The following is an 11,459-nucleotide window of genomic DNA, read 5'->3' as shown; positions in this document are numbered from 1 at the left end:
TGTTTCTACATTTGGGCTATTATGAATAATGTTGCTATGAATACTTGTATACACGTCTCTGTGTAGATATATACGCCTTCATTTCTCTTTAGCAGATACCTAAGAGTAGGATTGCTAGGTCATATGGTAAGTTTATCTTTTTAAGAAACCACCAAACTGTTTTCTGAAGTGGTTGTACATTTTACACTCCCACCAGCAATGTCTCAGGGTCTGAGTTTCTCCATATCTTCATCAACACTTTTTATAGCCTACATTTTGATTATAGCCATTTTAGTGGGTGTGAAGTAGTATCTCACTGTGGTATTTATTTCATTTCCCTAATGACTAATGATTTGGGGCAACTTTTCATGTGCCTATTAGTCATTCATATATCTTTTATGGTGAAATGTTTATTAAAATATTTTGCTCATTTTAGGGGCTTCCCTGGTGGCGCAGTGGTTGAGAGTCCGCCTGCCGATGCAGGGGACACGGGTTCGTTCCCCGGTCTGGGAAGATCCCACATGCTACACAGCGGCTGGGCCTGTGAGCCATGGCCACTGAGCCTGCGCGTCTGGAGCCTGTGCTCCGCAACAGGAGAAGCCACAACAGTGAGAGGCCCGCGTACCGCAAAAAAAAAAAACAAAAAAACTATATATATATATATTTTGCTCATTTTAAAATTGGGTTGTCTTCTTATTGAGCTCTTTCTGTATTCTGGATACAAGTCCATTATCAGATATATAATTTGCAAATATTTTTTCTGGGGCTTGTCTTTCCATTTTCTTTTTTTTTAATTTATTTTTTTATTGAAGTAGTGTTGAATTACTATGTTGTGTTAATTACTGCTGTACAGCAAAATGAATCAGTTATACATATACATTCTTTTTCATATTCTTTTCCATTATGGTTTATCACACAATATTGAATATAGTTCCCTGTGCTATACAGTAGGACCTTGTTGTTTAACCATTCTATATATAGCAGTTTGCATCTGCTAATCCCAAACTCCCAATCCAACCCCCTCCCACCCCCACCCCCTTGGCAACCACCAGTCTATTCTCTATGTCCCTGATTCTGTTTCATAGATAGGTTTGTTTGTGTCATATTTTAGATTCCACATATAAGTGATATCATATGGTATTTGTCTTTCTCTTTCTGACTTACTTCACTTAGTATGATAATTTCTAGTTGCATCCATGTTGCTGCAAATGGCATTATTTTGTTCTTTTTTATGGCTGAGTAGTATTCCATTTTATATATGTACCACATCTGCTTTAACCATTCATCTGTTGATAGACATTTAGGTTGTTTCCGTGTCTTGGCTATTGTATCTTTTCATTTTCTTAATGGTGTTTAATGAAGTACAAAAGTTTTAAATTTTGATTAAGTCTAGTTTTATCTTTTCTGGAATGTGATTTTGGTGTTGTAATTAAGAGCACTTTGTCTAACCCAAGGTCATGAGAATTTTCTCCTAGAAGTTATAGTCTTTATCTACAATCCAATGATTTTAGGAGAATATTATGTTGGCCATTATTGAGCAAATTTTCCCCTAGATTATGACGTACCAGTCAAAATGTAGAATTTTAAATGTTCTTTTCAGGAATAATATTTTTTAAAATTTTGCTTATAAATATTTGTATGTTCCATCGTTTTGCTTTTCTCTGTAGGGGACTTCAGTTAAATATTTTGCCTATCTTCTATTATTTGTCATTTTCTCTATAATCCTTTTTTGATATTTGGATATTTATTCTTTTTTCTCATTACTAACCACTCTGTCCCTAACTGCTTTTTGGTTATGTTTAGTTTTCCTTGTGCTTTTTATAATTTAATCTTTATTTTTTGAAGTGGTTTTGTTTTTTCCTTGTTTTACCTTTGACATCTATTGTTTTATGCTTCACCCCCTTCCATCATCTAGCTGTCACCATCTATTACCTGGCCATTTCTTTCCGGAGGTCTTTTACTTCTGCTGTGTGATTTTCCTTCTTAGATTCAATTGAAACGTTAAGTTTCAAAGTTCACATTGGGATGCTGGATAATCTAATCATTTTCAATTTCTTTCTTTTTTTTTTTGCGGTACATGGGCCTCTCACTGTTGTGGCCTCTCCCGTTGCGGAGCACAGGCTCCGGACACGCAGGCTCAGCGGCCATGGCTCACGGACCCAGCCGCTCCGTGGCATGTGGGATCTTCCCGGACCGCGGCATGAACCCGTGTCCCCTGCATTGGCAGGCGGACTCTCAACCACTGCGCCACCAAGGAAGCCCCCGTTTTTTTTTTCTTTAGGTCAACATTTTTCTGTTGAATTTCTTTGTCCTCAGGGACATTTTGTTGCCCCTTTCCATCATTTTCTTACAGTTTCATTGTGAGGACTTTTTTAAATTGTATTTGATTTTCTGAAAAAATCTATTAGCTATAGATTCCTAAGGAGGGTAGAGGAGGGCAACTTCTAGATTTTGCAGTACCAAACAGGTTTGTCCCAAAAGATCTCCCTAATAAAGGTACATCTGAGCAGACCTGAAGGAAGTGAAGTGGCAAGCCAGAAATCCCAAGCATTCTAGGAGAGGGAAGAGCAAGTATGAAGACCCTGAAGAAGGAGAATACCTGACATGTTTGAAGAAGAGCTGGGGGCCAATCTGGCTGGAATGGAGTCTTTAAGGGGGAAAGTATAGAAGATGAAGTCAAGGTGCAGGCAAGGGAGAAGGAATATAGTTCCAATTAAGGCCTTTGTAGGAAGTGAAAGCATTCTGGCTTTTACTCTGAATAAAATGGGAAACCACTGGAATATTGCGGGCAGAGGAGCTGACAACCTGATTTAAAATCTAGACGGATCGCTCTGACCACTCTGTTAAGAACTGACTGTAAGGGTGTAAGGGTGAGAGTAAGGAGACTGGTTAGGAGGCAACTGCAATGATTCAGGTGAGAAATGATGGAGGCCTGGATCACAGTTATAGGCAGTGGAAGTGGTGAGAAATGACTAGATTCAGAATATGCTTTGAAGGTATAAGTAACTGGATTTCCCCGAAGATTGGATATGGGACATAAGCAAAAGTAGGAGCTCAAGATGACTCCAAGGGTTTTGAACTGAGTAACTAGAAAATGCAGTTGTCATCAACTAAGTTGGGGGAAGACTGCTGGAGGACAAGGTTTGAGGGGCAACATCAGGAATTAGGTTTTGGAAATCAAGTTTGTATGCCTGTCATACATCATAGTGGAGACTTCCAGTGGACAACTGATTATACATATAGTCTGGAATTCAAGGGAGAGGTCTGGACTAGTTATATATTTAGAAGTAATCAGTACCTTCATAATATTTAAAGCCATAATACTAAAATTAGATGAGTAACTTTAGTTACTCAATCTAGGGAGTTACTTTCCATTAAGATGTCTGAAGCCTGAGCCCTGGGACACAAATGTTTAGTAAGTCAGAAAGAAAAGGCACTAAAACATGAAATACAGATGGAACCTGAAACACCAGTGAGGACCCAGTGGAGAGCCCAAGAACCCATTCACAGAGCAGCCTCCTCTTCTACACTGCCATGAGACCCTATACAATAAGAGGATAGTCTTTTGAGAAGGGGAAAGGTGGGGAAGGCTACCCTGAAAGACTAAGTATCCCTAAAGAGGCTGAACTGACTCTAAAAAGACTCTTTATAATGGAAAGAGACTAGGTTACATTTAATGACTGGCAAATTTGTGATTTTCCCCCTGCCATCAAAGGGAATGGGAGCATTAAGGCAAGTTACAGAAAATAGGGTGCTATATGTTTTAAACATTTAAGTATAGTATGCAAAATTTAGATTCTTCTATATTAATTGACTATGTGATCAAAGACATCCATATTCCTTAGGCTCTATGAATCTCTGACAGCCCTAGAAGATCTAATTTACTCACAGGCCTCAACAGCTTGAAGGGAGATGATGTTGTGCCTTCAACTGGCTATCACAATACAAACACCTACCACATACCGAGTACTTACTCTGTGGGTGAGCAGTTTAATACATTATGTTACTTGATGATCACCACAATTTTAGGAGATGAAGACTATTATTAATCCACATTTTAGAGATCAGGGAAAAGAAGCACAGACAAGTAACCTGACCAAAGCAGCAGAGTCATGATTAAAATCCCAGTCTGGTTACAGCACCTGCCTAGTCACATCACCTTGAAACCCAGGTTTAATCTACTCAAGACTCCAGGAATCTTGAGGGAAGGGGGGAGGGGCAAAATTAAGGTGACCCAACAGAGACCAACTGAGTCAAGAGGGTTGCAAGTCACATCTTCCACAAGTATAGAGGCACTGACAGACATATCTTGCTCAAATTCTGTCACTCCTACAATCAGTCCTCCTAAGAAGCAATGGGCAGTGGGACTAGTGGTCTATTTTGGGACTATTAACTAGCACAGAGGCTCTGAAAAGCTAATTAATCTCTTGGCAAATAAATGATTAGACCCCATGTAAGAATGTGCTCTCAAATCAGGGAAGGAAAGTAGGTCAAGCAGTCACTGATGACAAATTTTAGCTGGACAGTTTTAGATCTAGTAAGCGATTAATGTTGGCTCCTTTACACTTTGGTGAAATATCTGTGGCTCTTTCCCTCACATTCAATGTTAGTATAAAGGACAGATTTTAAAAGTTGCCCTAAAACAGGTTTTCCCCTCCTAGAACTCATTTGCCTTTGCACATTGTTTGATATCAGCATTTCATGTTAGGAGAAATCCACCTACCCTGGTTACAGAGGACTTGATTTAAGATGCTAGGTATCCTCAGGCTTTCTCTTCACCTAAAAAAAGAGGGATCATACCCCTTAGAACACATACAGCATTGCCTAAATCATAGGTGGGCAACTGTTTCCAAACACAGGCTACTTGAGAGGTTCCCTTAGTGTAGTTCACACAAATCCCAGGCAAACCATATTGTGTTCTGGGGTCACATGAAAAATGTTAACACAGTAAGTCTCCCATCTCATGGTAAACATACATGTTCTTTCAATCCGACTATTCCAGATGACAATAAAGACCCTATGGTTCAACTCTGGGTTCTACTTTGTATTTTTTTTTAAAGCTCCACCTTGCCCATCTTCACTAATCTCCATTTAACTCTTTACCATTGAAAAGACTTATGCCTGGTGAACTATATTATCATTTTGGGTGCTTTGCCCCAAAAGGTGAAGTAGTTTAAGTTTTTTACTAGTCCCCTCCATGGGTCTAATGCCTGTACTAGATATAGGTGAAAAATAGTAATCATTCTACTTGAAGTATCCAGCTCAAGACCTTATAAAAGTAGGTACTTAATAATTATTTAAAAGATAACTTCCTCTTCCCTTCCTGTCCCAGATGCTCTCTGCAGCCCATATCCATATCTATCTTTTCTGCATTCAATCAGTCCTCATTTTCTGACCACTCATTTTGGCACTTACTTAATATATATTATCCTTGAATGATATATAAATGCTTGATGTGCATGTCTTTCTTAAGAGTGTAAACTCTTTAAAGGATAAGATTTATGTCACCTATCTTCTAGTGCTAGACACATGAATAGTATATAAGAAATGCTCAGTGTTTTGCTTAGATTCTCCTGGCTACAAGAAACAAAGGCTACAGTTCCCCCAAGTAATGAGGGAGACTACTGAAAGAAAAACCAGACAAAGCGAAATAGCCCATAGGAAGAGCAGGGTCTGTAGTAGAATCAGGCTATAGGATATTTAGTATTCCACCACTGTAGAAAGTAGGACCGGGGTAAAAACCAAATACAAACTGGGGTACTTAGGTTATTTCTCCCAGGCATACAGACTTGGGTCCCAATGATTCTAGCAGGAAAGCTGGTTTGAAGCTGATACGGTAAAGGATATGGAAAGATAATGACAGTGGGAATGAGAGAATTCTCAAAAGAGAAGCTAGGAGTGAGACTGAGAAAAGCTGAGGTTAGTTTCCTTGATCATGGAATGCCTACCGGTTCATGATCATAGACGCTCATGAGGTCTCATTGCACTTAGTGCCCTTGCCTTCAGTGAGACATCTACAGTCATCCCCTCAATTCCACCTCCTTTTTGACTCTAGCTGAAATGGGTTTCTCTTTCTTACAATAAAATGATCCCTTTCTATAAACCAATTCCCTACTATAAAATGGTTCCTTATTAAGATCACAATACAGCATTAGTCTATTAAAGCACCCAAATATTTCAACCCAACCATGATATTTATTAAAATTGGTTTTTACCTTTCATAACTGAAATCCCTCCTTTTAGGAACTATTGAGAAGAGAGAACATCACCTTCAGTGAACACACTGTAGCTTGCACTGTCTCTTCTGACCACGGAGGGGTTAGAGGAGGGAACGCGAAAAATGCAGACTACACCCAGCTTGAGAAAATTCGAAGTCATAGGGAGAGATGAGCCAGACAACCTTCAATGGCTGAAAGAAGAAAAGGAGACCAAACTTAGCAATTGACAGAAAGGATAAGAGAGAATCTTTCAACAATTATAGACTCTCTGTTGCAGGTCCAGGTTAGGAGACTTGGAGAGAACTGCAGAGCTGGAAACAGAACTAATGCCAAAGATGAACTTGAACTCATGACTAAAAAACGGGGGGTAAATAAGATGCAGTTTTTTACAGTTCACTGTGGCTGAGCATGGGGAAGAGATGCTAGGGAAGTCTGGTGGTATGGAGTCCCTGATTAGGATTATACAAATTAAAGATGGCTATATGAAAAATATGAAAGTGCAACCGGTTGACCCCAAAGACATCCTAGATATGCAATCCCTGACCCCAAAGTTTTACTGCATCAGGAAAAAGTTACCTTGGCAGAGTCCTTAAGAAACTTCAGGAAAACAAAGACAACAGTAGCTACTGATGCTAGAAGAGTTGGTAGATAAACCAACCTGGCTCACTGAGACCCTTTCTATGGCATGTCTGATGAAGTTTCGTACTCACCCAGGGAACTATGAGTGAGACTGAATTCTGTAATTGAAACTGGAAGGTTTCCAGGTACTATGCTGTCTTCTCTAAGGGTCTCTTAGGAGCCTGGGGCACTTAAGCAGAATGAAGACTGTGGCCACAACTGCCACTAGAGAAACAGGAAATTAGAAAGTCCATCAACAACATGCCTTCTGAGAACTGATGGGTAAGGCCCAGGATGGCTGTTTCTACTAGCCAGAGAGAACTTTGTCTACTGTGGCAGAGACTATTATAGACTTCCAATAGTAGAACTATTAGCATGAACTGTGAAATTAATCTCAAATTAATCCACCTGTATCTCTGCTAGATCTCTGAATCACATGATAGGGGTTACAAAATATATTTGCACATTTTAAATCATTCTAGTTTATTCCCTCTCATCCTCATTCCCTTTCCCAAGGTCTAAAGCAGAGCAGCCATTTATGCTCTTAAAGGGCACAACTTCATGGTGATTTCAGTAATTATGACCTGAGTTTAAAGATGCTCTATTTGCTCTTACGTTTTTGCCTAATTGCTCACCACTATTTACCACTATTGGTTACTTTCTGCTCTCAAATGCCCTTACCTCTACAGTATAGTACAGGAACCTCATTTGTGCAATAAACATGTTTCTGAAAAACTGCAAGAGTTTTTGAAACGTAGTTTTATTTTCCCACAGTTCTGATGATATCAGAGATGTTTTATATTCATCTGTGATTGACCATCAGCCAGCAGTGACTTTCAACTTCAGTTTTAAGTTACTCCACTATAAACCAAGGAGTTCCTCATTTGTAAAAAAAATTTCAATGTTCTATGAACTTTGTTACTGCACAAAAAGGAAAGAACAAGTTCCTTCATGATGTGGATTATCCACTAATAATTTATCTTTTCTTTTTTCAGATTTAGAATTTAATATCTGGGGAGCTACTGTTAATGTCTTCACATTCATGGTACTGGGTGGCCCTGCCTCATCCCAACTTTTTTCCCATTCAACATTTTTCTTTTTAAAGTCACGCTTACTGAAATATAATTTACATACAACAAAACTGCTCTTTTTAGTGTACAGTTCTATGAGTTTTGAAAGATGCACACATTATATAATCCACATCACACTTCAAGATATAGAAAAGTTCCATCACCCGCATAAAGCCCACTCAAGCCCCTTTGCAGTCAACCCCTCCCAATGCCTAGGCAACAACTGATCTGTTTTCTTCCCCTCTATAATTTTGGCTTTTCCAGAATGTCCTATAAATGGAAGCATCAGTATGTACTTTTGAGTTTACATCTTTCACTTAGAATAATACATGTGAGATCACTTATGTTGTTGTATCAGTAGTTTGCTCCTTTTATTGCTGAGTAGATTCCACTGTATATATGTACCACAATTTGTTATCCATTCACCAATTAATGGTCACTTAGATTGTTTCCAGGTTTTGGCTATTAGAAAATGTGTGTCCAGTTTTTTTGTGAAGTTTTTATTTCTCTTGGGTAAATATCTAGGAGTGGGATTGCTGGGTCTTATGGCAAGTGTATATTTAACATTAAAAGAAACTGCTGAATTGTTTTCCTGTCTCTATCATTTTGTATTCCCACCAGTAATGTCTGGGAATTCCAGTCGCTCTACATCCTCAACAGCATTTGGAATTATTTTAACTACGTAGTGATACTTCATTGTGTTTTGATATGCATTTCCCTCATGACTAATGACACTGAGCACCATTTCTTGTGGTCATTCAATTATGCTGATGTTTAAAAAATTAGTTTACTTGCCTTTTTTATCGAGTTGTAGTTTTTCGTATAGTCTGTATATAGTCATTTATCAGATATGTTTTGCAGATATTTTCTCCTAGTCTGCTGCTTCATTTTCTTAACTATCATCCAAAGAACAGAAGTTTTTATAAATTAAATTTTTTTTTCTTTTATGGATTGTGCTTTAGGTGTTGTAGCTAAGAAATTTTTTTGCCTAACCAGAGATGACAAAAATTTTCCAAGTTTTCTTCTAAACATTTTATAATTTTACATTTAAATTTATAATCTATTTTGAGTTATTTTGCATATGGTGCACAGTATGGGTTAACAGGCTGAAGTTTTTTTCTTCTTGCAAAATGATGTGCAACTATTCCAGCATCATTTGTTTCTTTTCACTATCTTTTGATAAGGTTCTGTTTAGCAGAGAATCTATGTAGAATCTACAAAAATAAAGGTAACCCTCTAGCTTTGGTGTGAAAATCAAATGGATGGAGATGGGAGGGCAGTTCCCAATTTCTGTGGCGAGAAATGGCTAAGCAGTATGCTTTCCACTCCATATACATGCATGATATAAGATAGTCCAGAAAGAATTATCAATGCTCTCTAGCCAAACACCAGGAACACACAGGTGGCTGAACAAGCTAAGCTTACTACTCACTGCAGCAAGGGAGAACACACACTATGGGGAACCATGAGGCATCTCAATATGAGGGTGTTAGAAAGGACTTACATTAAGATTTGGGTTTGTTGGGTGATTTGCTCTAAATTGGAAGCTGTCAGGAAGCAGGGGTAATTCTGTAATTGGGTACCTTAATAAATCTTTTTTTTACAGTTTTTTTTTTTTTTGGCTGCATTGGGTCTTCGTTGCTGCACACGGGCTGTCACTAGTTGCGGCAAGCAGGGCTACTCTTCGTTGCGGTGTGCAGTATTCTCATTGCAGTGGCTTCTCCTGTTGTGAAGCACGGGCTCTAGGCACGCAAACTTCAGTAGTTGTGGCTTGTGGGCTCTAGAGTGCAGGCTCAGTAGTTATGGTGCATGGGCTTAGCTGCGCCACAGCATGCGGGATCTTCCCAGACCAGGGCTCGAACTCGTGTCCCCTGCATTGGCAGGCGGATTCTTAACCCCTACGCCACCAAGGAAGTCCCCCTTAATAAATATTATAGAGAAAAAGGGAAGACTAGAATGAGGATAAAGCTGTAATTAGTAAAGAAGTAACAGCCCCTCATATAGTCTGATATTTCCAGTCTGTGTATTTCATTTGTTGGCTTAGATAAGGTTCATGTTTTTGTCTGTGTTCAGATATGATTATGGAGTAGTCTTATTTTTGTCCTGATCCATCACAATCATGAAATGGCCTTTTCTGATGCTGATGTTCTCTGAAACAGTTTATATTCAACAGAAGATACCAAAGCCTAGCTGTGCCAGGCCAGCTCCTAGCAACAGAAAGACCTAGCTGATAGCACCATTCCAGCTACTCGATGTCAGGGACTGCTTTTCTCTTTCTCAGAATACAGTGGTTAAGGCCCCAGAGTCAGAAAAAATTGTTTGATTCCAGGGTCTGCCTTCCACTAGCTGTGGGCCCTTGAGTAAATTATCTAACTTCTCTATGCCTCAGTTTCCTTATATGAATATGGGGATAATAATAGTACTTGCCTCATTGGATTATTGGAGTACATGTTAGAAACTTAACGTTAAATAAGTCTTAGTTATCATTATTATATCACAGAAAAGATTAAGAAGGATTGCGGCAGAAAAAGGAAAACCAAAAATAGTCCAGGTAATGGTGCCAGTAAAGTCTGCCTAGCATTCATGCTGGAAAGGTCACATATTAAGTGGTTTCTGTGATAACAAGAAAATAGAGTTGCTTCGCACCTCTTCACATGCTGGGTAAACACGACAAACCACAGATCCTGCTAACCATCCAAATCATAAAGTAACAAGATTATTTCATTTCTCCTTTAAGGTCTGGAAAACTAAAATATCTTGACTGTCCCAGAACAATGGTCTAAGTGGATTTAAGCCGCTGCTTTGAAAAATCGGTCATTAGGCTGGAACCACAGACTATATTTGGTCCACTCTATTTAAGACCTGGCTCAAAGGCAGCTTTCCTTGGTTAACATGTCCTTTTCTGGGTCTTGTCAATACATATCCTTCAGTTGCCCCTCCCTGATTATTTTGCATTCGAAGAAACACTTTGTAAGGTTATTTACACACATGAGGGTATGTTTTGTCTTGCTAACCGAATTGTGAAGGAAGATCTCACACCTACACAGGAATTGTTTACAGACCCCTTTCACACCCACCATCTCCTTTGATTCTCTAGAAAAACCTATGATGGACTTCCTGTCATCTTCGTTTTATAGGTGTGCAAAGAGAGGCAGAGAAAAGTTAACAGATGCCTCACCTCACAAGGGGTTTAGGTCCAGACACTATCCTCTTACCGCTACACTCTTCTCAACACCTTCCAGAACGGCGAGCAGAGCCTCGGCCTAGGCGGGGAGACCTCAAGAGGCGCCGCGCCAGGCGGCAGATGGCGAGGGAGGCGCGCGAAGCCAGGTTTTCTAATTTCCAACTCACTTCTCTTTTCACTATAAACACCCACTCTCTTCAGCAAACTGCTAGCGCCTGGCGAACCCTCGGCACTGCGGTAAGCGGTGGGTGACGACGACGAACCGGAGTTCTTACTCTCAAGAAGCTCAATTCTAGGGCAGAGGAGATTTCAAATAATAATGGTAACAACAACAATAATAAATGAGTAATGTCTCTCAACAACAACAATAATAAGTGAGCACTGTCTCTC

This window comes from Phocoena sinus, chromosome 10 (genome assembly GCF_008692025.1).
Source record: "Phocoena sinus isolate mPhoSin1 chromosome 10, mPhoSin1.pri, whole genome shotgun sequence".
In the NCBI taxonomy this organism is placed as follows: Eukaryota; Metazoa; Chordata; class Mammalia; order Artiodactyla; family Phocoenidae; genus Phocoena; species Phocoena sinus.
Note: the sequence above shows the minus strand (reverse complement) of the source record.